Below are 23,047 nucleotides of genomic sequence, written 5' to 3'. Positions count from 1 at the left end.
ATCTCTTTCCCTGTCCGTTGTGAGGGGACATCGTGAGACTGCAGCCATGCCAGGAAGAGAGGGCTCGCCAGGAGCAGAGCTGGACTTTCCAGCCTCCAGAGCTGTGGGAAGATCCATTTCTGTGGTTTAAGCCACCCAGACCATGGTGTTCTGTTTTGTCAGCCTGAGGTGACTAATACAGTGAACTGAGGCACAAGAATCAGAGTGCATATAAAGATTTATAATGAAAGTCAAAAGTTGTGCTTAGTTTAAAATTCTTCTAATTTTTATGATCCTTTTGAAGTGGTTATAATCCAGCCTTTGCACACTGTCTTTTCCCCAAGAACAGAACAATAACATATCCATTCAAAGGGCTTTCCATCTGTCACTTGAACATGAATATACTGCCCAGTTTCTCTTTGGAGACTTCTGTTGGAAGGGTGATGACAAACCCTTTCGTGCCCTCTGCCATTCCCTCTTACATGCCACCTGTCTCAGGCCCTCACTGCTGCCACCACCAGCTCTGCATGGGCTCTAATGGACTTCATGATGGCCTGTTCTGACGGCCTCTCTCTCCACAGCCTGGGCTGTGAGGTCCTCCCCTCCAATCCCAGGGCCTCCCCGTTAGAGCTGAGACGTGTGATATCACCGTCTGCTCAGAGCCCGTGCACTCCCACTTGGAAGTGTGGGGAAGTTAATGTCCCTTGGGGTAAGTCTTGGAGCTTTGAGAAATGGGAGCTTGCAAATAAATCCTTCTCTATTCCTCCCCCCAAATGGACCATCTTAAGATGCAATAATTCATCCAGCCTCTTGAAAGATGGTCAAAAATGTGTGCAGTTTTCTCGGTACCAAGCAGCGGCAGACTTTGTAATCACATGTATCTTGTTCTCACTTCTGAGCTAACTCCCTTTTCCCTTCCTCCTGCTTTCCTGAGATTGCACTCTCTAATAAGACAGTAGCACATGAGCGTTCAGCAAGGCTCTGTTGGCTTGAGAATCAAAGCTTAGAAAGATGGTTGTAGAAATGATAAGAAATATTTTTAGATTTTCCTAAACTATTTTGCTCAGTTAATCTTCCACAAAAGGCTATTATTAGCTATAGTACCTCCACTAGAGAGACAAGGGAATTTTAAACTCATAGTTTAAAAAATCACCTAAAGTTAGAAAGCCACAAGATGTGCATTAAATGTGGAAAAATATTTTCCAACTAAGAATTTAAGTCTTAATCATAAACACTGCCTGAGAGATCTTTCCCATTTAGGGAGGGGAAAGGGAGAAGAGAATGAAACATTTAAGTCTATTTTTTGCCATTAACAAAGGCAAATGTGTCTGTGATCAAATTTTCTATGGGAATTCAGGGGAAGAGGAAATATGTAGCAATAAACCCAGGGGGAAAAATGTGCCAGTTTTTTTATCATGAAGTAGCAGCACGGTGTCTTGGGATGTTGCTGTTGCCTTCTTGTCTTCTTGGTTATTAGTAAAACAACAATTGAGGTTTGGAACTGTCAGGGGGTTAAGGTTGAGAACAAACTGATACATAGCCTTAGAAAAGTCATTTGACCACCGTTACCTGCAAATATACAACATGACCACATTAATGGTCTTAGCACTGTAGTGCAAGGGATATAGAAAACAGCCACAGTGAACGACAAGTTTCTGGTAGGGACAAGGCTGCTTAAATTGATGTGTAAGACATTGAGAGAAAACCATTGTTAGGTTTGAATATCAATGCCAAAGAGCAAGCATTTATTTTAAATATCCCATCTAACCCATATTTAAAGAATAGTGCAAGCACAACTGCAAAAATTACAGGATAAAGTTTGTGACCCCGATACAACAAAAATCTCGAAAAATAGAATTCTGAGACTGTTTACTTTGTGTGAGGATACCTCACTGATCAATTGTAGAAACTAGATGACTTTCTCTCAATCAGAGATAAATCTAATAAAAGCACATTATTCAGCCTATTCTGTCTTATCTTTAGGTTATTATATTCTTAGGATTTGATTATGCTTTATCTTCAAAATTACAAACTAGTCTTTCAATGATTATTCTGTCTTCTACAGCATCATTCACCATCATTCACCAAGAAGTGTGTCTGCTGCTTTAAAATCTTCTTTCAGAGGAATGAAATACTGTCAGATGACTGAATGATATTTTTCAGGACCAGTTGATTGAAACCCACTCAAATGAAATTCTTATCTATGTGATCATAACTATTTTGGCTCAAACTTCTTTAGAATACAATTGAAAGGTCAAAAAGGAAGACAATGAAAACAAGAAAAATTACACTGTGTATTAGAGGTTACTTGTTTTAGTTCTATTTGTAAAATTTATTTTTCTACTCTTTCTCTACTTAATCACCTCATCAGATTCCAAGCGAAACTGAAATAAAGAACTCCCTGGCCCACTGGCCAAATTTCTCCTTTAGATGCATTTCTCTGCATCAGCAAAAGGCAACATAATTTTAAGTTTAATTGACATATCCAAGATCCCATTTGATTTTGCCAAATGTGCCTTTAAAAAAATATGTATAAATTGTTGATTTGTGTGTCCATGTGCTTGTTCATCTGCCTTTTCTGTCTCTGCCTTTGTGTAGATTTCCCAATCTGTCTCTTTTATATGTCCTTGCCATATTTATTTATTTTCTCCTCCATTGGCAAAAACTTACATATAAACTTTTTTTGCATTTATTTATTGAATTCCCTGTTCACAGTTTTAAAGATTGAGCATGGCATTATAATTTTTCTCTTGCGTCTATGGTCCAAGATGGAAGCAAAGTTGGGAACTAGCATTTATTAATGTCTTCTGAAATAGCCTACACTCTATGTAGTATGTATCTCTCTCAATAAATCTACCTCTGTTCGAAAAAAAAAAAAGTTGCATCACAACTGAGGGCCTTCAGAGCAACTCTTCCTCAGTTGCTTTATACTGTTTCACACTGAAGGATCTCTTGGAGAGGCAGCTCTTAGGAGTGGTGGAAATAGAGAGATTTTTAAAGTTTCCCAAAGTTTGTTTTGAATCTGTCCTCAATATCAGCTGAACTTTTTCATCTTTTTTTCCCCCAACTCACTCTGCTGTTTCTTGAGTGTACATAGTATCAAACTTTTCTATTTTTTTATTTAGGGCAATGTTTATCTGTCAAAAGTTGAGGAAACAGAGAGGCTCAAATAATACAGATAAACTAGTATTTATTAAAATTATAGTTATTAAGCACCTGATACACATAAATCATTTTATATAACATGATGACTGATACTTAATCAACACTCAGCAAATACCGATTTCATCCACTTGTTTACAACCAACCATAAATTTTATTAAAGATGGTAGAAAATACGGCAACAGATACGGATCTGACATATCATAACAGCTTCTTATAGGCACTGCAATTACTTCTACTTTAATCTTTCCACGTATTCTAACTGGATTCCATGTAAAACATCTGCAGACATTAATTACTGCCTGTCCTATAAACTGACACTCCAGTTTGCCCTTGTGACAGTCATGTCATTAACTGACTCAGAACCAACTCTAATTAATCAGCTGACAAATATAGATGGTCCACCTGCCTACACCCGTTTTAGTCTGAGTCTAGCACAAAATAATATCCTTTGCAGCACTGCCTGTGAAAATTCTGGGCACTGAGAAGACAGTCGATTTATTTCTGAGGCCAGATTATAGAGGAGAACTAAGTGTACTCATTATATTTCAAAATCAATATCTAGCTTATCTTGAGTGATTTGTTCAGTTCACAAGCTAGTAGGGAGAGTCCTGTGTGTCCTTCCCGTGCCCATCCCCCCACCTCCAACAACTTTTTAATGTTGGTAAGTTCTCGCATGGCATTTACTTTCAAGTCATTAGCTTTAGTGTTTTGGCTGCATTCCAGTCTGTGTAATGACACTGTCCTCCCTCTTTAAAGAAAAATAAAATCCCACCAAATCATGATGGTTTTAATTACAGAAGTTATCTTTACTTCCACTCTGAAGACAAGTGAGAAACTACCAGATTGAATTTCCACTGCCACATAGCAGCTGTGGTCAAACCAGAGGCACTGGGTTTTAAGATAGGTAGACATCTCCTAGCTGGTTCCATAATGGACTTTAGAGTCTTTCTGATACAATGCATCATGGAACTAGACTGTGCTATTACTGTTCAAGCAGCTCTTACTATGGACGGCAAAAAGTGAAGATCTTCCTAGTTTATTATCCTTTAGGCTCTAAGACTCACGTTAATCAAGTATCTCAGTTCTTAAATTGTATCCCAACATGCTAAGAAGGCAGAAAACATTCTCAGCACATACGAATGAGTGATGCATTAGGAATATATACAAACACTTGGCATACAGAAGAATTCTTAAGGAACATCTAGTGAGCAGACTGTCTTTTAGGGGCGCTCAAAATTTAAAGAATTTTACAAAGTAAAATTCCCTTAAAAGACTATTTTAATTTGCAAACAAAATTTTAAATGCTTCACATAAATGGAATAAAATTACAAACACGCATATGCCTACAATATATGGCTGGCTTAGTGAATGCCTGAGGATTGTCATTTTCATGTAATCAATAGTTAAAATCAGAATGTGAACTTGAGGTTTTGCTACTAGTTTTAAGATTAACTGAAGTTGCTGGTTGTAAGGTATTACAGCTTTTACAAGATGTAAGTTTTTTTCCTAATCATAATACTTGCTCATTGCAGAAAATTTGGAAAATCATTATCTCACCAACTTGAATAACCTAATATGAAGAGTTTGGTGAAGATCTTTCCATATTAGTATCTACATTATAGTAATTGCAGCCCATTTATTTTTTCATTTAGCACTACACCATGAACATTTTCCTTGTTGGTGTTATGCAACATTAAAATTCTTGCTTGCAAAGTATGAACACGCCTTAATTTATAATCTCTGGTTGTTGGAAATTTAGGCTGTTTAATGTTGTTAGTATTCTGAGCACTGTTGCAATGAACATTCTTCATACATGTCATTGCAGTCATCTTTAACAAAGGCTTTGTATCATCTTTCATTAATCCCTTAGGATAGATTTTTGTGTAGAGTTACTGGGTTAAATGTATTCATGTTTGCAAGACTTTTCATTTTTAATGTCATTTGCTCTTGAGAAGTTTATAGAAGTTTTCCTGTATCACTACCAACAAAAAGAATTATGATTTTTTTGCAAAAAAAAAAAAGACGAAAGAAAGAGTTTCTTGGTAAATTTTTATAATATTCCTGCCTCTTGGCCATTTTTATTTTCTATTTTGGAATCACTCATTAATTACTTAGCCTATTTTTTGTATGGAAATACTCATCTTTCAAATTGATTGACAAAAATTCTTAATATAATCAGAGTATCAGGAATATAAAAAATTAAGACACTTGTCATACATGCATAGCAAATGGCCTTCTCCCTTAACTTTTCTTGGCTTTAAAATGTATTTATAATAAAATTCGACATATAAAAGGTTTAAATTTGTATGCTTTTAGAATTATGCTTTATGTTTTGAGAAGTCTTCCACATGGTATAAATTAAATTACTACTCATATTTTTAAAACATTATTTTATAGTTTTAATTTGAATTCAAGTCTTTAATCATTTGGGAATTTATTGTGATATTACAGCTTTTTTTCCATTGAATTGGTTATGACAGACTTGAAGCTGCTATCCGGAGAATAATTTACTACCTTCTTTTTTTAACTCATTGATGGATTTGAACATAAAGGAGGCTGAAATTTTAGGAGTGTAGAGCAACAGGGAGAAAAGCATTCCAAATTTTCTTTAAAATATGTTAAATGCTTATACTAGTTTTTGTGATAATCTTAAAGTTGTACAAAGGCTTTGTCTGTGAGAAGTTGACTCAAACTCGAACCTCTGTTAAAGTATGAGTCACGTAATTGAAATAACGTATATACTGATATTAATCTTTGAGTAGGAAATAAACAAATTTAAAAAGTTTGATTGATATGCCTCAGTTTTCACTTGTCAGAATTTTCCAGACCCTGTAAAGTCTTTCTCGGTTATATTATTAAATATATTGAAGGAAACGTTAGAGGCTGGAAATCACTTTGAATACTATTAGTGACTCTGTTGTAACCAGTAAGCTAAGGAGGAAAGAGACTAATGAGCTAATACAATGCAAAGCTTAAAGTCTTTGTTAGGTATCAAATTTATAATCTAATCATTCCAACTGAATATTTTAGTTAACTAACCCACTATGTATTTCGAATTTGGGAAGGCTTACAGAGGAGGTAAAATTGGATGGATTGTTTAAATAAGCCATAAGGATATTACTGAGAAGATTTCACATCCTAGTTGGTAGGTTTATACCAAGCTCTGCATCTTTAAGTGTTGCTGTGTCTGTAAGAGCCAAAATGGCACAACTGAGGTTGAAGTTGAAGACTTCAAGGTTGAAGAGGAGAAAATTGACTACTTTCTTCACCCGTCATCCCTTTGCTTTGAATTATAGGGCGTGTCCCATTAATAACACTAAAACTCAAAGAAATCTTTCTTTCCCTTTATAGATTATGTGTCCACTGAACCCTTCCGATGAGAGATTTCTGCTTTTAATTTTAGTTATAGAAAATGATATTGACTGAAAGCCCAATTAAAACTTCCCTTAAGACCTGCAGCAGTCCCCCTCACAGCCACTGGACGGTTAGAGAATTAATGAAGCGGCGCATTGGCAGACTAAGCTCCATCCATCTGACAGGCTCCCGTAGTGAGACTTAGAATTTGCCCCCTCAGTAGTTCTCCGCCCCAGGATTTCACAGCCCCGAAGTGAGTTGACCCATAAAGAAGAATGTGTAATCGATAGCTCTCTCCTGTTCTCCCCTCACCACTCTTCCACCACCCCTCCCAAAGCAGATAAACTTAATTTTCAACTAAGAAACAACCCTCTTTGTCATCTCAGAAATAAAGCAGGCCCACTTAACTACTTCCAAAAATTAAAGATGCAGCAATAAATGAGAATCATATGACATTAACATTCTCAGTGCTGAGTCTACTACGACAATTTGGGAGACAAATTTAAAGAGAAACGAACAAGAGAACAGAAGGTCAACCTTTTTGGAGAAATTTACCTAGAGGATAAATCCAGACTCACCAGTAAATGTCATATTTATCTACACTTTTGATATTTATTCATTCATTTCCAACAACACATTCATTCAACAATATTGTTTTGAATTCTGCTCTGGGCTATGTGCTGTTCTAGGTGCTCAGGGTGCAGTGGGGTTTAAAACAGGCAACCCCCCTGCCTTCCTTGTAGAAATGAAGACAATCAATTAATAAGGCCAAGAAATAACTTACATAGTGTTTCAGCGGCGGAAGTGCTAAGGAGGAAAGTATAGCAGGGAATGCTGCTTGCAAGTGATGAGGAGACGGTTAAACTAAACTGTAATATAAAGTGGCCAGTACAGGGGCTCCCAGAGGTAACATCTGAATAAATAGCCACATATGGTAACGGATCAATACTAGTTATGAGTTACCTGAAAATAGGGACTGTGTTTGTAAGCAACTCTTGCCCCCACACCTGACTGGCTGCGATCCAGGATTAACACTATTCCTAACATAGTTAGATATTGCCAGTTATCTGATGACAGCAGGCACTCCGCTCCATAGCTTTTTAGTGGCAGGGATGGATGCATACTGATCCAGCCCCAAATTTTGGTTCTGCCTTTCTTATGCCAAGAGCGCGCATTTGTAAGCAAGCGAATTGGGTTGAAGAGGGTGTTCTTTGTTGATGGAATAGAAAAAAAGGAACTGTCCTTTTCTACTGATTTTCAACAGGATATGACAGATAAATAAAAAGTCATTTTATACACGCAAAGAATATTCCACAGTGAAATTACTATAGCCACAGAAAAATCCAGAAAACGGAGGCTAGATTTATATGAAACAAGCATTTCAAAATCTTCTGTGCTGTGAGTTTAAATGACTAACGTTTGTTGGCAGTCTTACATCGCCTATGATACAGGGGATCACAAAAAAGCTAATACATTTTATCGGTCTTGTCTGCAACAACTCTGGACCCCAGTTCAGATGACTACCTTTAGATTTTGGGGGGAGGCAGTACAGCTTAGTAGCTACATAGTCTGCTCCACTGCTTACCAACTGTGTGCCTCCCTGCTGCCCGACTTCTTGCTCTGTAAAATGAGGATAATAGTACAGACCAGATTTGGGAGTTAAAACGATGCTTTCTGAGCTGGAGTAAATAAAACACAAGAAATGGCAAAGGGGATATGAGAAAGGACAGGAAGTCAGATCACTGTAAGCAGCAGGGGTTCCAGCACAAGCAGAGAGGGGAAAGGCAGCTTAGGTCTAATTCCTCTTAAATCCCACGCTAGAAACCCTGTTTCTTTGCTTAACCCTTCTCTCGACTTTTATCTCAAACTCAGATTCTGTTGAAAACTTTGCATTTCCTTTCCCCAAAGGATAAAGATGAGCAGTTACAAAAACGACACACCCAATAGCCCAGAGCAGGACTTGGTAGCAAGACCAGCGTTTGCTTGTAAAAAGGAATGGCTTTTTACCCTTCACAGCGGCCAGGGAAGCCCGAGAGAGTGAGGGGTGCTGTTTAGCAAGAGGAGCTTGTGTGGTTGCCTCTTGGTGGAACTTGGGCCTGTGAGGATGAACCTGAAGTGACTTTCACCATCTAGGGATTTGCTCAGCTACTGGCAGCTATTCTGGGTTGTATCTAGTTAAGTTCAGTGAATGTTCCTTAAAGGGTCTCTCCCTTTCATGTAAATGTGTTATTTAGGAAAAAATGCAACTTCCATCTGCTTCCGTCTACCTACGGTAAATTCTTGCAGTTTTAGAAGATATATATTAAAATAGGTTTTTCAGTTATTTTAAAACCATTCCTCGCTCCCCTTAAGCAAAAGAAAAATCATGTTGCAATGAGCGAATTTTTGAGTCCTAAAGGAGCTGAACATATTACAAACAGTAATAGTCAAAAGGTTGAATTGCTTTTACTTTTTGAAAACTAACTTTGCTACACATTTGTTTGAAATGCACTGACGTAAATTGAATAGCCATGTGGACTGGCAAGATTTCAGGGGAGAGGAGGGTGAATGGAAGAAGGGAAACAGAATCCAGAATTTAAGGTTCCTCAAGAGCAGTATTGGATGGTAAGAGGTTGTGTCCAGTGTAGAAAAAGCAAAGAGTAAAAATTAGATTCAGAATTCTTGGCAAAGACAGAAGCAAATGGTCAAAGCTGGAGAAGTGATGCTGAGCAAGGATGAAGCCTAGTTGTGAAAAGGAAAATGAGTCAAGTTCAGAAGGAGAAAAGGTAAAGAATAGGTCAAAAGGCAGAGGTCAAGAGATTTAACAATCTACCCATTAAAAATGGCATTGTTTCTGGATTTCCAGGCCAGGGGTCTCTAACAGCAGTGAATTGGTATTAGAATAGCAAAATTTGGTTTATCAGTTTCTTCAAAGGACATGTTCATATCGTTTAATTAATGGGCCCAGTGATTCTACGATTTGAGTGATATCAGTATGCACTGTTTCGTTGCAGGACAAAATCATTCAGTCCTTTTTTTTTAATTGAAGTATAGTCAGTTTACAATGCTGTGTTAATTTATGGTGGACAGCATAGTGATTCAGCCGTACATGTATATATTCTTTTTCATTACTGGCTATTACGAGGTATTGAATATAGTTCCCTGTGCTCTGCAGTAGGGCTTTGTTGTTGGTATCTGCAAATAGTAGTTAGTATCTGCAATTCCCAAACTCCCAATTTACCCCTCCCACCCTTATTCCCCTCTGGTAACCATAAGTTTGTTTTCTATATCTGTGAGTCTGTTTTGTTTGTAAATGAGTTCATTTGTGTCATTTTTTTTAGATTCCACATATAAGTAATATCATATGGTGTGATATTCTTTCTCTTACTGGCTTACTTCACTTAGTATGACAACCTCCGGGCGCATCCATGTTGCTGCAAATGGCGTTATCTTATTCTTTTTTATGGCTGAGTAGTGTTCCATTGTATGCTGAACAAGAAGTATACACCACAACTTCTTCATCTAATCATACAAATATTTAGGTTGCTTCCATGTCTTGACTATTGTAAATAGTGCTGCTGTGAACTATTCAGTTTTTATTCAGCCAAATGTATACAGACACTGCAAAAATTCAGAGAAAGTGTGGGGGCAGGTATCTAGCGTTGTTGCTAAGACTTAATAAGCCCTGCAAATCATCCCACCTCCTTCTCTGTCAAGCAAGGCTAACTCCCCTGTCAGTTTAATTACAGTCAGGAGCTTGGATTGCTGGGCTGGGGTGTGGAATGTGCTTCTCTCCCAACACAGGGCTCCTTGTCACAGCACGGACTTGACTTGTCGTGATATAGTAATAGAAAACCCTACAATTACAACGAAATAGACAGAACGTTGATAAATGGGGTTTTGGACTAAAGCATTTAGGAGCCCACAGAAATCAATTATGGTAAATATTTCCAGAAAACCCACCTGACATTCTCCTGAGAGTTTTTAACTATAGTGATTTATCTGCAGAGAGAGAAGCCAAGAAAATGCTTTTTCTACCTGGGAAATGTACCAATTCTGTAATAATGAATATTCACAAGGTACTAATGACCTCTCTCTTTTACATATGCTTAGAGGTTTATCTTATCTACTGGCACAGGTGTCAGGTTGCACGCTTTATGTTCCAGAGTGAAGCCTCAAAAATGTCTCATATGTCATATTTCCAGATCCTCTTGTGACTTTTATGTAGATCATATTTTTCCTTCTGTGTTATACAATGGTCAATTGTCAGTGTTTGCCAGAATTATGAAAGTAACATAGATTTAACAAGTGAGGCATAAATTAAACAGATAGTCCTCCACCATTATCTCATTTTAGCTGCACCTTGTTTCATTGATTTATGTGTGGTGTATATCCTAATATTTTCATGTGCATAAAATTCTGATGCTGGCAAATATCTGTGAGTTTACAAATTCCATCATAAGATGAACTCTTGGAGTTTTAGTGAAACTGGTAAAATGAAACATTAAGTCAGTGCAAATCCTTCAATCTCTATTTAAAGAAACTTTAAAAGAACAGTGATGGCATTTGTTTGCAAAGAGCTTTAAGTCCATCACAATTATTTTTTGTTGTGTCAAACTAAATAAGGCTTTGAACTATGAAGACTTTTACTTATGTAGAAAGAGTCACATTCTTTTTTTCAGTAATCAGATGAAACCACTGACTCACATTTAGCTTCTTGTCAAATAAAGCTTCTAAATTTTGTATTTTTTAACTCACTCTGTTATTCTGTTGCTATTAAGTCATATCTTCCCCACCTTGCATTTGCTCGCTTGGACCCTTGGACCCAAAGACAAGATCTTACATTTATCCATGGTAACTTTCATCTTGCTTTCAGCTGATAGCTCCAGCCTATTCAAATCTTTCTGGACTCAGATTCTGTCACCCAACATATTCATTATCTTTTAAATCTAGGCATGTTGAAGGAGGTGTGTTTAATTTGTAGCCCAGCCAGTGTTACACAGCTGTTCTTCGAAAAATAGAGCATGATTAAACATCATGTGGAGGAGAAGTAATTGCTTCCTTTTGTCTCTGGAGAAGATAGTTTCAAAGTCTTGCAAAACTAAAATATTGAGGAAGCTCAAGGAATTAATATTCTAAATATTTACTTTCATTCTATATTCATTTCAAACTTCATTCCCTAGGGAAACTAAGCCCCAGTTTGTTTTGTTAAGAGAGTGCCAATTTTCCTCCCTCGACATCCTCAAGGTCAGCACAGAAATTAACTTTTCGCCATCTTGAATTTACAATTTAATCTTTCTCTTAAGTTTCATCCCAATCACATTTTGCAAGGTGTCCCAAGGGTAGTTTGTGTAATTAACTTTAGAAAGCTCGAGTAATAATAAAAAATACATAATGTTTTAAAATGTTTCAACTGAAAACATTTTGGTAAATAGGTTTAACTTTTCTAGTTTGGAATGAGAAAATTCTGTATGCGTTAGTCTATAATAATGAGACTAGTTAACTCTGATTTATATTTTTTAAAAGTTTCATGTAATTTATGAATGCTTGTTGAACATGCATGTTATAATTTCATTTATTTAGAACTAGAATTTATATTATAGTTTAAGGCATTTCTAGATTAGGAGATTATTCCTTTCAGTGTAGTGATTCCTGTTTTACTGGACCCAGTTCCTAGTTCCCAGCTCATTTCTAGTGAGCTCTAAAACTTCATAACCTATATCATAGAAGAAAGGGCGTGTGAACGAAGACGCATTAACCTGAAAAAATGCTCTGTAAATAGCAGGCATTTCCTATTTGCTGTTTGCTTTGTAAAGGCCTGACCTACTCTGAGTAAATCTAACATAAGAAAATACTTAGATATTTAGGGACTTTGAAGAATAGATGAACTTTTAATACTGGAATTATACTGTATTTGTAAACCAAAATAACAGTAAATATGGCACTACTGTATAAAACCTGATCTCTAGCTCTGGTGCATACGGCTGAGAATGAGGCTTATGGACTCGGGACTCAACTCTGTGGTTGGTCATTTTGCACTGTTTTCTCAGTAGTTACTGGTGGCTTTCACAGTTCCTGGTGAATCTGGCACCTTCAGTGATTTTCAGGGATGCTTCAGGAGCTTGGAGAATGAGATGCAATGGCAGTGTGTTTTCCAGTAATAACAACATGGGAAAGTCCTTCTAAATGGGGTCCATGGGATAGTTTGTGCTTGTAGGTTACGCGGTTCCAGAGGAGCCAGGTATAAGCATAGGAAGAATGAGGGAAGAGTCATCTCCTCCACACAGAAGTTTGATGTACTGTTGAATATTAGGGGCCACATATATAGTATATTTTAGCACAGCATCACATCTACATGGTGACAAAACTTGAAAGATTTCTTTTTTGACATTTGCCAAACATCCACAAAACTAACTTCATGTTTTAACTCACTGTCATTTGTTCTCTTCATCAAGACCAGTTGCACTACTGGATGCTCGATTCAGTTATTTGACTGAACAGAATAAACTGTTATTCCCGTGGCAAATTCAACATCCATTAGTAGAATACTTTGTTAATGAAACTTGACCAAATAAAGCCCCATTCTTCTACTGTTCTGAGTTTCTGAAGCAAGTGATTCCTGAACCATTTGCTAAATATTTATCATATATTCTCTTGTATTGGTATAAGTTTTTAACATACAACTATACACAATAAGTTAAAATATATGTATATGACTAAATAGATTATAAACTGTTTAAATCCTGGTGGCTAATAACATGTTGATTTTTTTGTTGTTCCTGCATACTACTTTGGGACAAGTACATAAAACAGGAGATATGACAATTTTTCTTTGTCATAGATATTCATTATGTTGATATGTTATTTGTGTTTTTTGACCATGGATACAAAGTGTATCATGATATGCTTTGAAAATGCATCTTCTGTGCTATAACCAGAGATCTTCAGTCATTAGCCTCAGATCACTCTTCCTATATTTTTTATTTTCCTTTTTTTAAATTATTGGAGTATAGTCAGTTTATAATGTTGCATCCATTTCTAGTGTGTAGCATAATGTTTCAGTCATACATATATATACATATTCCATATTTTCTGAGCACGGACTGTTTGTCAGACAGGATTGTAGATGCAGAGAAGACAACAGTGAGTCACATTAATAAATTCCTTCCCTGATGCAACTCATATGTTAATGTAGATACAGAAGTAAATAAAATACTTCCGGCTTGTGATACATTTTATGAAGGATATAAACACAAGGCTGGTGATTTTAGAAAAGTGAAATAGTGGGAGGGCCCATTTTTGACATGTGTGTTCAGGAACAACCTCTTTGAATATGTTGATTTTTAAGTAGAGTCTTGAAAGATAAGGAAATCATAGCTAATCACTTGAAGAGTTGAAAAATATTTGAGGCACAGAAAATTGGGAAAATTACTGACTCTGAGTAAGGAATGTGCTTGGGGAATTCTAGAAACGGCTTCATGTCAGTGTAGTTGAAGCAAAGCCAGGGGGCTGTACAAGATGAGGTTAGGTAGTGGAAAAACAAACTCTCTGAGCTCACAAGAGAGGTCTGTAGTGATGCTGGACACAGAATTGACGTGAAAAAACAACTTGGTTCCAGTAAGTCAACAAAAACAAGTTAGAAAAGCATGATAAAAAAAATAAATCCATTCTCAATGGCAACCAAAACTTTTTAATATCTGAGAATAAATCTAGCATTCAAAATTAATAAAACAATAGCAAAGGGCTTGCAAGAATGCCTGAATGGAATAGAAAGATATATATATATGTTCATACATGGATGAGAATCAATTTTATTTTAAATGTTAATTATGCTGCTCCCTCCCCCCCATCCCTCCACTCCCGTCCCCGCCGCAACCAAATCTACCCATTAAAGTACAATTTGCCTCTAGTGGTCTCTAAAGTAATGTACTCTTTCTTTCAGAAATAGCAGGTTAGATCTTCTGGGAAATACACGATGTTCTTGTACCTCATTTATATCAAACTTGCTTTGGAGTGTAGCCCAGTTTCAACTGAGGTTCTGTATGACAGAATTAGACCAAATGCTGGGGTGCAAATTTGACCTCACCCCATAAAATATATCAGGAGGGAGTAAATGAAAGTGATGTAGAAAATGCCAAGGGTCTTTTGGAAGATTCAGGTAAACTGAGCATAAAATCGCTAGCAGATGTAAGTAAAATTGAACAGAAGTTCTGGCAGTGACAAACTTTCCATGTGGGCCTGGGCTTTGCACCTGCCACTGACAACTTCTGTTCACATTTTGCCAGCAACATCTGTGACAGGAATAAACAGGTAAAAGATACACACAATGAATTGAGGCAAAGAGCACATTAGATCAACAGAAGGGAAACCTGGCTTTTCATTCTGTTGTTGCTTTAACTGCTATGAGAACGTGGACAAATCCTGTAGCATTGAGCTTCTTTCATTTGTGCAACTCGGAAACTGGATTGGAGGTTCTCTAAAACCCCAAAGCCTGCCCGAGCAGAATTGACCATCTGCAGCAGAAAGCAAGCCGGGTTCATGGTTTCAGGCCCGTCTGAAATGTCTGGAGACTCAGGGGAGCAGGTAGGTGTAGGCGTGAAATTGAATAACTGTCTCCACCAAGATCGGAGAAGTTGGGCTCGAGAATGGACAGACTGTCTTAAGGAAACGATGTCTATGACTGTTCACTTTCCTTCACACAGAGTCAGCCCACAACGAACATCTGCTGATTTGAAAATATTTTCTTAGTGTTCATTTCCATTTCATTTAAGCCATTCGGCATATTGAAGCGAATCAGTCAAGTCACTGCACACGCCATGCAGGGGGCCGACGGCAGGATGAGTAGAGCTCCCTTGAGCACAAGCTGAAACAATCACCCGCAGCCGTCAGTTGTTGACAGCAGCACTCAGAATACGCTCGCATGCAGTAATTAGAGATGGAGAGGCACCATTTCAATGTATTTCAGCAGCAGAGCTGCTAAGAGAACAAAGGCAATCGCTTGTCTGCTTATGGTGAATTACTCGAGACAGCAGGACCTGTTTATACTCCACACCAGGCTAGCGTGCACACCACGCGCACTGCACAAAACTGCTGTCACCAAGGTGACAGCCACCCCCATGGTGACTGCATAGAGGGATAAACAGTAGAATGAAGGCAACCTGGAAGCTGAAAGCAGCAATTATCCACAGCTTTGACCATGACTCTTGAAACCTCTCTAACTAAAACCACACCGTCTACCTGTCTAATGTACAGAAAAAAGATCTATAAGAATAAAAAACGGAGAGGGGTTGATGATTTTTAAAAAGCATAAAGGAAAGACATAAAAACAAAAATAATAACATTTTTGAGCAACCACTGTATTTAAGATTTAAACGTGGATTAACCTATTTCATCCTTCGGGAAGAATGAAGTGGCTTTCAGAGAGGTTTTAAGTACTTGGCTCAGGGTTACAAAGAAGATAAAACCTGTTGTTTGCTGTAAAGCCTGGTGAACATTCTGCTATACGATCCAGCTCTTAAAGGTGGAAGAGGAAGAAGAGGGCAGCATCTCCAAGAATGAAGGGCTGCTTCATTCCTACTTGATGCTATCGAACAGGCATAAACATTCAGAGGGGAGTGAGCTCCAGGGCCCAGGAATACCCGCTTTTTTCCTTTATGGGCATTACTTCATATCAGAATCAGAAAAATCCACAGCTATGAAATGTCTTTTCTTCGTTGTTAATAGAGCACCCAGGATCAAAATTAAAATTTGAAGTGACTTCTTTGCATAGAATAGAGAAGAAAATTTTGGAAAAAAAAATCTAATTCTTAAAGTTGCCTCTAGAAAATTCACACACTTGAAACCCTTCTTTCTCCAAGACAAAGTCACATGCATGAAACACTATTCTGTGTAAAACTCGATATGAAATGTTTACTGTGTACCATGATTTCCCTGTGTATGTTACATTGATTGTATCTGAATTTCCTTTGGCTGGTTAAAATTCTGAATTTTAATTCTATTTTAGCCAATATTAACATCTATAAACTTTTGACACCAAAAAAACCAAAAGGCTACTTATTAATTCAGTGAGTCTCTGAGCAACGTTTTTGCCTATAACGGTATCAGGCAAGGCTCCAGTCACAACTGACGCCTGTCATTTTCCGTAATTAAAAGTACACAGTCATATTTATGCATTCTGCCTCTAGCAGCTGCAGTTAGATGAACTGTGAACAAAGAAAACATTTTGACACAGTTAATTATATGGCAGTTCTTCTTTGCTAGCAAATACCAGCTACCTCCTTACATGAATAAAGGAATTTTTTGTTATTTTTCTTTTATATAGTAATATAAATAGCCATGAAAAACTTCAGTTTGCACTTACAAGGAGTTTTAACTCGTCAGTCTAATAAACATTAAACTATCTGGCAACTTTTAATGAAGAGATGTGATTTTCAGATTTAAAGGATCTGATCAAAGTGTTCTTTTGCAGGGCAAGATTTCAAGCGTTTTTTATTTGATTTGATTTTTTTTTTAAACTTCAGATGAAGAGAAATATGAGAATAGGATTTAATTTCACTTTTGCAGTTGATCAGAGATCACGGATAACTTCCTGCCTTCCTTGGCCTGGATCTGAGGGCAGTGCTGCTTCTTAGGGAAAGTCTTATCAGGCAACACATGTCCATCGTGGAAGTGTTTCCTTAATAGTGAGAATTAAAATTGCTCAGAGAGCCCTGGGCTGTTTCTGGGCAGAAAAATGAGATTCACAGCCCAGTTATCTGCTTAAGACCATGCAACGAACATGGAAATCGGACCACACTTACAGTTTCTGACATGCAACCCAAACTATGATTAATGATGGAAAAGATCGTTTCTAGTCACTATCTTCAGTCCTTCGGAGGAGAAGAGAGTTGGGAGTGAAGCAGTGAGAATTGCAGAACAGGTACTCAACCCAACGCATAAAAGGTCCATCTCAACGAGAGCCCTGCTAGGAGGCAGAAATATCGCCAACATGAGTTCATAGCTGCCTTCATTTCTACATTCATTTAAATCTGTGTGCTCCGCTCTTCCTTTCTCCCTCGCTTCAGCCTCCCTCTCCTAAATTCCTTTACTCCTTAGACTTCCAAAAATAATAGAATTGAAAAGATCAGTACAGAATAAATGATGAGGTTTTGGGGAAAATGTGCAGAGGGGTGGAATGGCTGTGCTGGTAACCACATGCAGAGAGGATTCTGGGCTTTCGAGACTATAAAAGTTTGATTAAAATATACAACAATGTACTGAAATTTACTTGGTGGTTATGGGACCAGGCTTTGGAGTCAAACCCATTTGCTTGGTTACTTCAAGCCTTGTTTTTCTCACTAGCAAAATGGGGGTCACCCTACTTGTCTCAGAGAGCTGTTGTGAGCATTCAGTAAGATGATGTAGGTCAGGCACTCTAAATGGTGCCTCTTGTTAGCCCTCCGTAATAAATAAATAAACATATACTTCTAGACTAGAAAAAAATGAGGTTCTTGTTACATCTATAGTCAAATAAATGCTTGCAGTTCTTTTAGATGAGTGAAACTACTTAAACGCTAGCAATTTTTAGCTTTATGATATGTGTGTGTGTGTGTGTGTGTGTGTGTGTGTGTGTGTAGTGAGGAGACTTCCATGTCTCATAGATGTCACAACCTGATTATGAATAGGAGTGTTAAAATGAACGTGTGGAAAATGAGCTGTTATATGTGAGAAAACATACATGGATAATGATGCCAGAAACCAGACCATGTGCAAAGCAATTCCTTCAACAATCAAGTTCCTCAGGAAGTAGACAGTAGATATTTATTTCTAATACATATATTTTCTGGATGGCTGACGGGAGTCTGCCGCACAGAGGCACTATGAAAGGATCTGTGTGGATTCATCGTTAGGCTAAATGAGAGTAACCAAGCCTGGTTATGTGTGCTCGGCTTCCAGCTCACATGCAGCAGAGCTGAATCACATTCCGCTGTCATTAGAATGACCTAAGCAGTACCAGTTCACAGTGGAAGAGGACACCCCATTCCCAGTGGACCGCCACACTTCCGGAAATCTATTCCTCCCCTTGCTTCTCTATCCTGGGTGTTCCCTTCCCTGAAAATAGCGGACTCTACAAGTATCAACCATGAAGGGCTCCTAACGTTCTCTAAAAATGGTGCTCAAATAATTTGGGGAGAATTGATGCAGCAATGGTAGCTGGTGACGTGAAATGAGCCCCTGAGCTCACTCTCCCTGTTGCCAGATCCATTACCACGGCTCCGTGCAGCGCTCAGGCCCCATCCGGGTGCCCCACTGGGCGAAGGCCGAGACCCAAGGCAGTGGCGGGATGTTTTCTAAGGCACATCCACGAAGAGGGGCTCTGGCTTCCTCTGTCCCTGCAGAGCAGAGACATGGAGCGCTGCGCGCTTTGCAGTCTCTGCTGGCGTGGAGAGCCCCCGGGGTGATTTGCAAATGTCATCTCCTCTGAGGTCACTTATTTAGGAAACTTTCAGTATGTTTAGAGCTGGTGGAATATGAGTGTTTGCATGGGGTGGAAAAATATATTTTGGGAGGGAGAGAATCTTTTAAGTGAACAAAGGTTTTTTTTTTTTTAATTAAATCTATATAGGTTACACGTTATAGACACTCAACTCAAACCAGCTTAAGAATAAAAGGGATTTATTTTCTTTCATATTGGGGAAATCCAGTGAGGCATGTCTGGATCCAGGTACTTTAATGATATCATCAAAATGTGGGCTTTTTTTTCCTTTAATAACTTTACTCTCTTCTCTGTCGGTTTCATTATGTGTCCAGTTTTCTCTAAGTGGTAGCAAACTGGCCCAGAGAGCTCAGGGTTTTTGTATCCTTTCATCTCCTAACCTCAGGAGAGTCTCAGTTTCCCTGCACCCCTCTTAAATAGCAAAACCTGATTATCTCTACTTGGCTCACATGCCCACTTCTAGACCAACTTTTGTGTCCAAGGGGACTGGATACCCTGATCGCCTAGCCGGACATGCAACCTTATAATGGAGGCAGGAATGTTGCCAGTGGTCCTGCCAGAATCACTTGGACTAGAGAAGGAATAATTCCTGTAGGAAAGAATGTAAGGAACATATTCATGACAGATTTCAAGTATTTATTGGAATATGTTACTTGTCAATTAAACGCTGGACTTGAGAATTTGGTGGTTTCGAGAGTAGTTTCCAGACCCCTTTTGCTTTTATTTCCAGGGTGACTCTGAAGCCAGACCATTAGTCTGTAGCTTGCAGACTGTAACACTTTTAATGAAACTAGTTTCTCAAGTTTTTGAATCCAGAAACTTGGAAGGTCAGACTGTTTCCAAGTCCCTCACACCCTTTATTCTCTGCAAGAAACTATTACCACCAGGAGTTTCTCAAGTTTCTGTTTTGTATGTCAGGGCCACAGTAATGAGGGGAAAAGAAAAAAGAAATCAGGAACTCTCCTCTAAGAGCTCATATGCTAAGGGATCCGGTGCTGAAGCTGGCATGGTGAGCAAAAGGATGCCAAGCCTTGCCGCTCCATGGGCCAAGTTCTGTTCCAGCCACATGTCTGTAGCTTCCATTGATATCAGTGGGAGGTGTGTGTGTGTGTGTGTGTGTGTTAACTGAGGACAGAAGCTGGCTGTGTATAAATAGCTCTGCAGTGGTGAAAATCGCTTCTTGTGTGTCTGGTACAACAGGGGTAGTCTTTTGCAGTTAGTGGCTGCTTCTCCCTCTAATAAAGCCACCAGGCAGTTTCAAGAAATCCTGTATCAGAATATTGGAAGGCAGTGATTTCATTTAAAAGATTTTGATCCGAGGACAGGGAGCAGTATGGCCCTAAATTTCTCTCATTTTCCACTAGCAAACTCAAACCAGATTTAACAATTCTGTGCAAAACTGGCCTTTGCTCTTCTTTTGGCTGAGCTGTCAAACTGCTCATTGACAAGATATGCAGCTGACTGGAGGGAGTGCAATGGGAAGTCAATATGTTCATTTAGGGGTTAAAATGTTATCTAAGGCAAAAGCTTACATTCGCGCTGGTTGCCACTCCCATAGAATTGCATGGCATAGAGGGTCTTCCATGGGAACAGAGCTCTGATCTTGTCAGGCAGGACGCATGGGTAGGATTTCAGACTCTTGGTCACCTGTCATTCTGCCAGCAGCCCCAGGCTGGCAGTCAGCACACCCTGAGCCATCTTCCAGCTTCAGATGAGAATTTCTTTCAGAGCAAGTTAAGGATAGATTCATACATCACCCGTTAGAAATAGGAGATTTCTCCAAGATTTTCATGTGCAGTATTCTAGTCTATGAAAGTTATAGGCAGATGCTTTTCAAATCCATATCTAGTCCTCATTCTAAGCTCATATCTAAATGGCTTCCAGCCACTTCTACTTGGATATCCCAGTCATACCTTGAATTCATCCCAAACTTAAATCTATCTCACTTTGCCCCAACTCAGAAAATTTCTACTATGGCTTCTTAGCTGACAAGTGCTGTCTTTAATCGAATAATTCCAGTCAGAAAACTGGTAATAAACCTTAACTTCTCTCTTTCCCTCTTTACCACATCTACTCAATCTGAGCCCGGTTGACTTTACCTATTACATGTCTCCATTCTGCTGTCTTCTTTCGGCTCCCTGCTCCTGCCATGCAGAATGGATCAGAGCTCGGGTTCTAACCCCATTCACACCCAAGCTTCAATCCCATTTTTGTTACCTCTTTGAGGGGAGCACATCTTTTTGAAGGGTGCATCTGTCTAAGCTTAATTTCTTTATCTAGGAAATGGAAATGACATCTACCTCACCAGGGCTGATTAATAGGTGTTAAATTAGATTATACATGCAAAGTGCTGGCACAGATGCCGACACACAGTATGGTTCTGGCAAATGGTAGCTGGTGTGAAGCAGGGACGTCATCCTTCCTCACTAAGACTATTGCAGCAGTCTCCCTGCATACAGTTTTGCCCCTTTTCTATTCTTTATTCTACATACTGATGTTTAACCTTCTAAAATGTAAATCCTTCCACATTATTCATTCAAAAATATTTTGTATGATAAATAAGTCCCTGTGTCACTTACCCATCTATTTATTCCATCTCAAACTGCACCCCTTCTTTGCCTGACATCTTATCAACTGGTGCATTATCCATTCATCCATCCAACCAACTGGAAAACTAGCATTGATCATAAAGACCCATCTTAGAATTGTCTCTTCTCTGAAACTTTCCCTGATCCCATTCCAAACAGAGTTGGCTCTGTCCTCAATTCCATCACTGTTTTCTGAAGATTAAAACCTATATATTTCAAAATTTTCAATATTTCATTATCCGAAATTGGTCTTACTTGTCCTTAAATGTGTTTTTCTGACCAGACTCTTCTGTGGTCTTCAAGAATCCTTGAAGAAGACACTGTCATCCAGAGTATATCTCAGTCATTGTTTGCCCAGGAGAGTTTAGTCTGGTGCTATGTTAGTTTTCTATTGTTGCCATAACAAATTTCTATAAATATAGTAACTTAAAACAACACAAATTGATTATCTTGCAAGTCTATAGGTCAGAAATCTGGTCTTAAGTTTGTGTCTTGAGGAATAAGCAGGGCTTTTCCAGAAGGACCTAGAGGGATGGAAGGGAGAAGAGTTCTAGGGAGAAGAGGAAAATGTAAGCCGTTCCCCCAGTTTGGAAGGAGAGGGTCGGGAATGGTCTGTGGTTAAAGGCTCATCTTGGCTGAGCCCTAGAGGGTGAATAGGCACTTGTTGAGTTTAAGGGGGGATGTGGGAGAAAGGAAATTTCCAGGCAGAGAGAATGGCATAAACAAAGGACTGGGGGATGGTGAGAATGAGTAAGAAGGGTGAGGAACTGAGAGAAGTTCAGAATGACCACAACATAAAAGCAAGAAATAGAGAAGAAATTATACTAGAGGAGGAGTTACAGACGAGATCAAGAAAGGAGGCTAAGCCTGTGAAGGAGCATGGATTTTCTCCAAAGAACCATGGAAAGCCATTGATGTGCTTTAAACAGGGAGGTGAGACGACAGGTTTTCATCTTGCTCAATTCCATTATCCTTTGACTAACTGAACCCCCATGCGGGAACTAATCTATTCTTGCTCTATCAAGACATTCCTCTTTCATTGACTATCGTATTTCTTTCTCCACAATGGATAGAACATACAGGATGCTTCGGAAAGATCGGCTGATGTTCTTCTAGTCTACAAAATCAGCCCTGAGGGAAGCATTAACTTTGCCTGGGTCAACAGCAGATTGGGTTGCACAGAGGTTCCCTCAGGCTCTTTCTGTCTCTGGAAAGGCGTGGGCAATTTCCTAGAGCTCTGCATCCAACAGAATGGGAAGCAAACCTCCACACATAAAGATGAGCCAGGGGTGCTCTTATCATATCCAAATTGGGATGCAGTGGGGGACACAAAATAACACGTAAGATAGCACTTTGAAAACCTAAGCAGAAAGCAGATATGAAATACAACTCCTGGAGGCAAAGTTCTGTGTGGCAGGGTTTGTTCTCAATGGTAGTACATTTAGGACATCCAATTACTGCTGCACGAGAAGAAAAACTGAGCAGGTACTCAGGCCTGACGTTCGGA

At 38.7% G+C, this 23,047-nt stretch overlaps 1 protein-coding gene across 1 annotated transcript in view; it reads right to left on the bottom strand.

Moving 5' to 3' along the window:
• PTPRO (protein tyrosine phosphatase receptor type O) overlaps positions 1–23,047 on the bottom strand; it is a 181,159-nt gene that overhangs the window by 143,505 nt on the left and 14,607 nt on the right. The gene's annotated exons all lie outside the window — the stretch shown is intronic.

This window comes from Camelus dromedarius, chromosome 25, assembly GCF_036321535.1.
Source record: "Camelus dromedarius isolate mCamDro1 chromosome 25, mCamDro1.pat, whole genome shotgun sequence".
Classification (NCBI taxonomy): domain Eukaryota; kingdom Metazoa; phylum Chordata; class Mammalia; order Artiodactyla; family Camelidae; genus Camelus; species Camelus dromedarius.
This window is presented reverse-complemented; position numbering and strand designations above follow the sequence as displayed.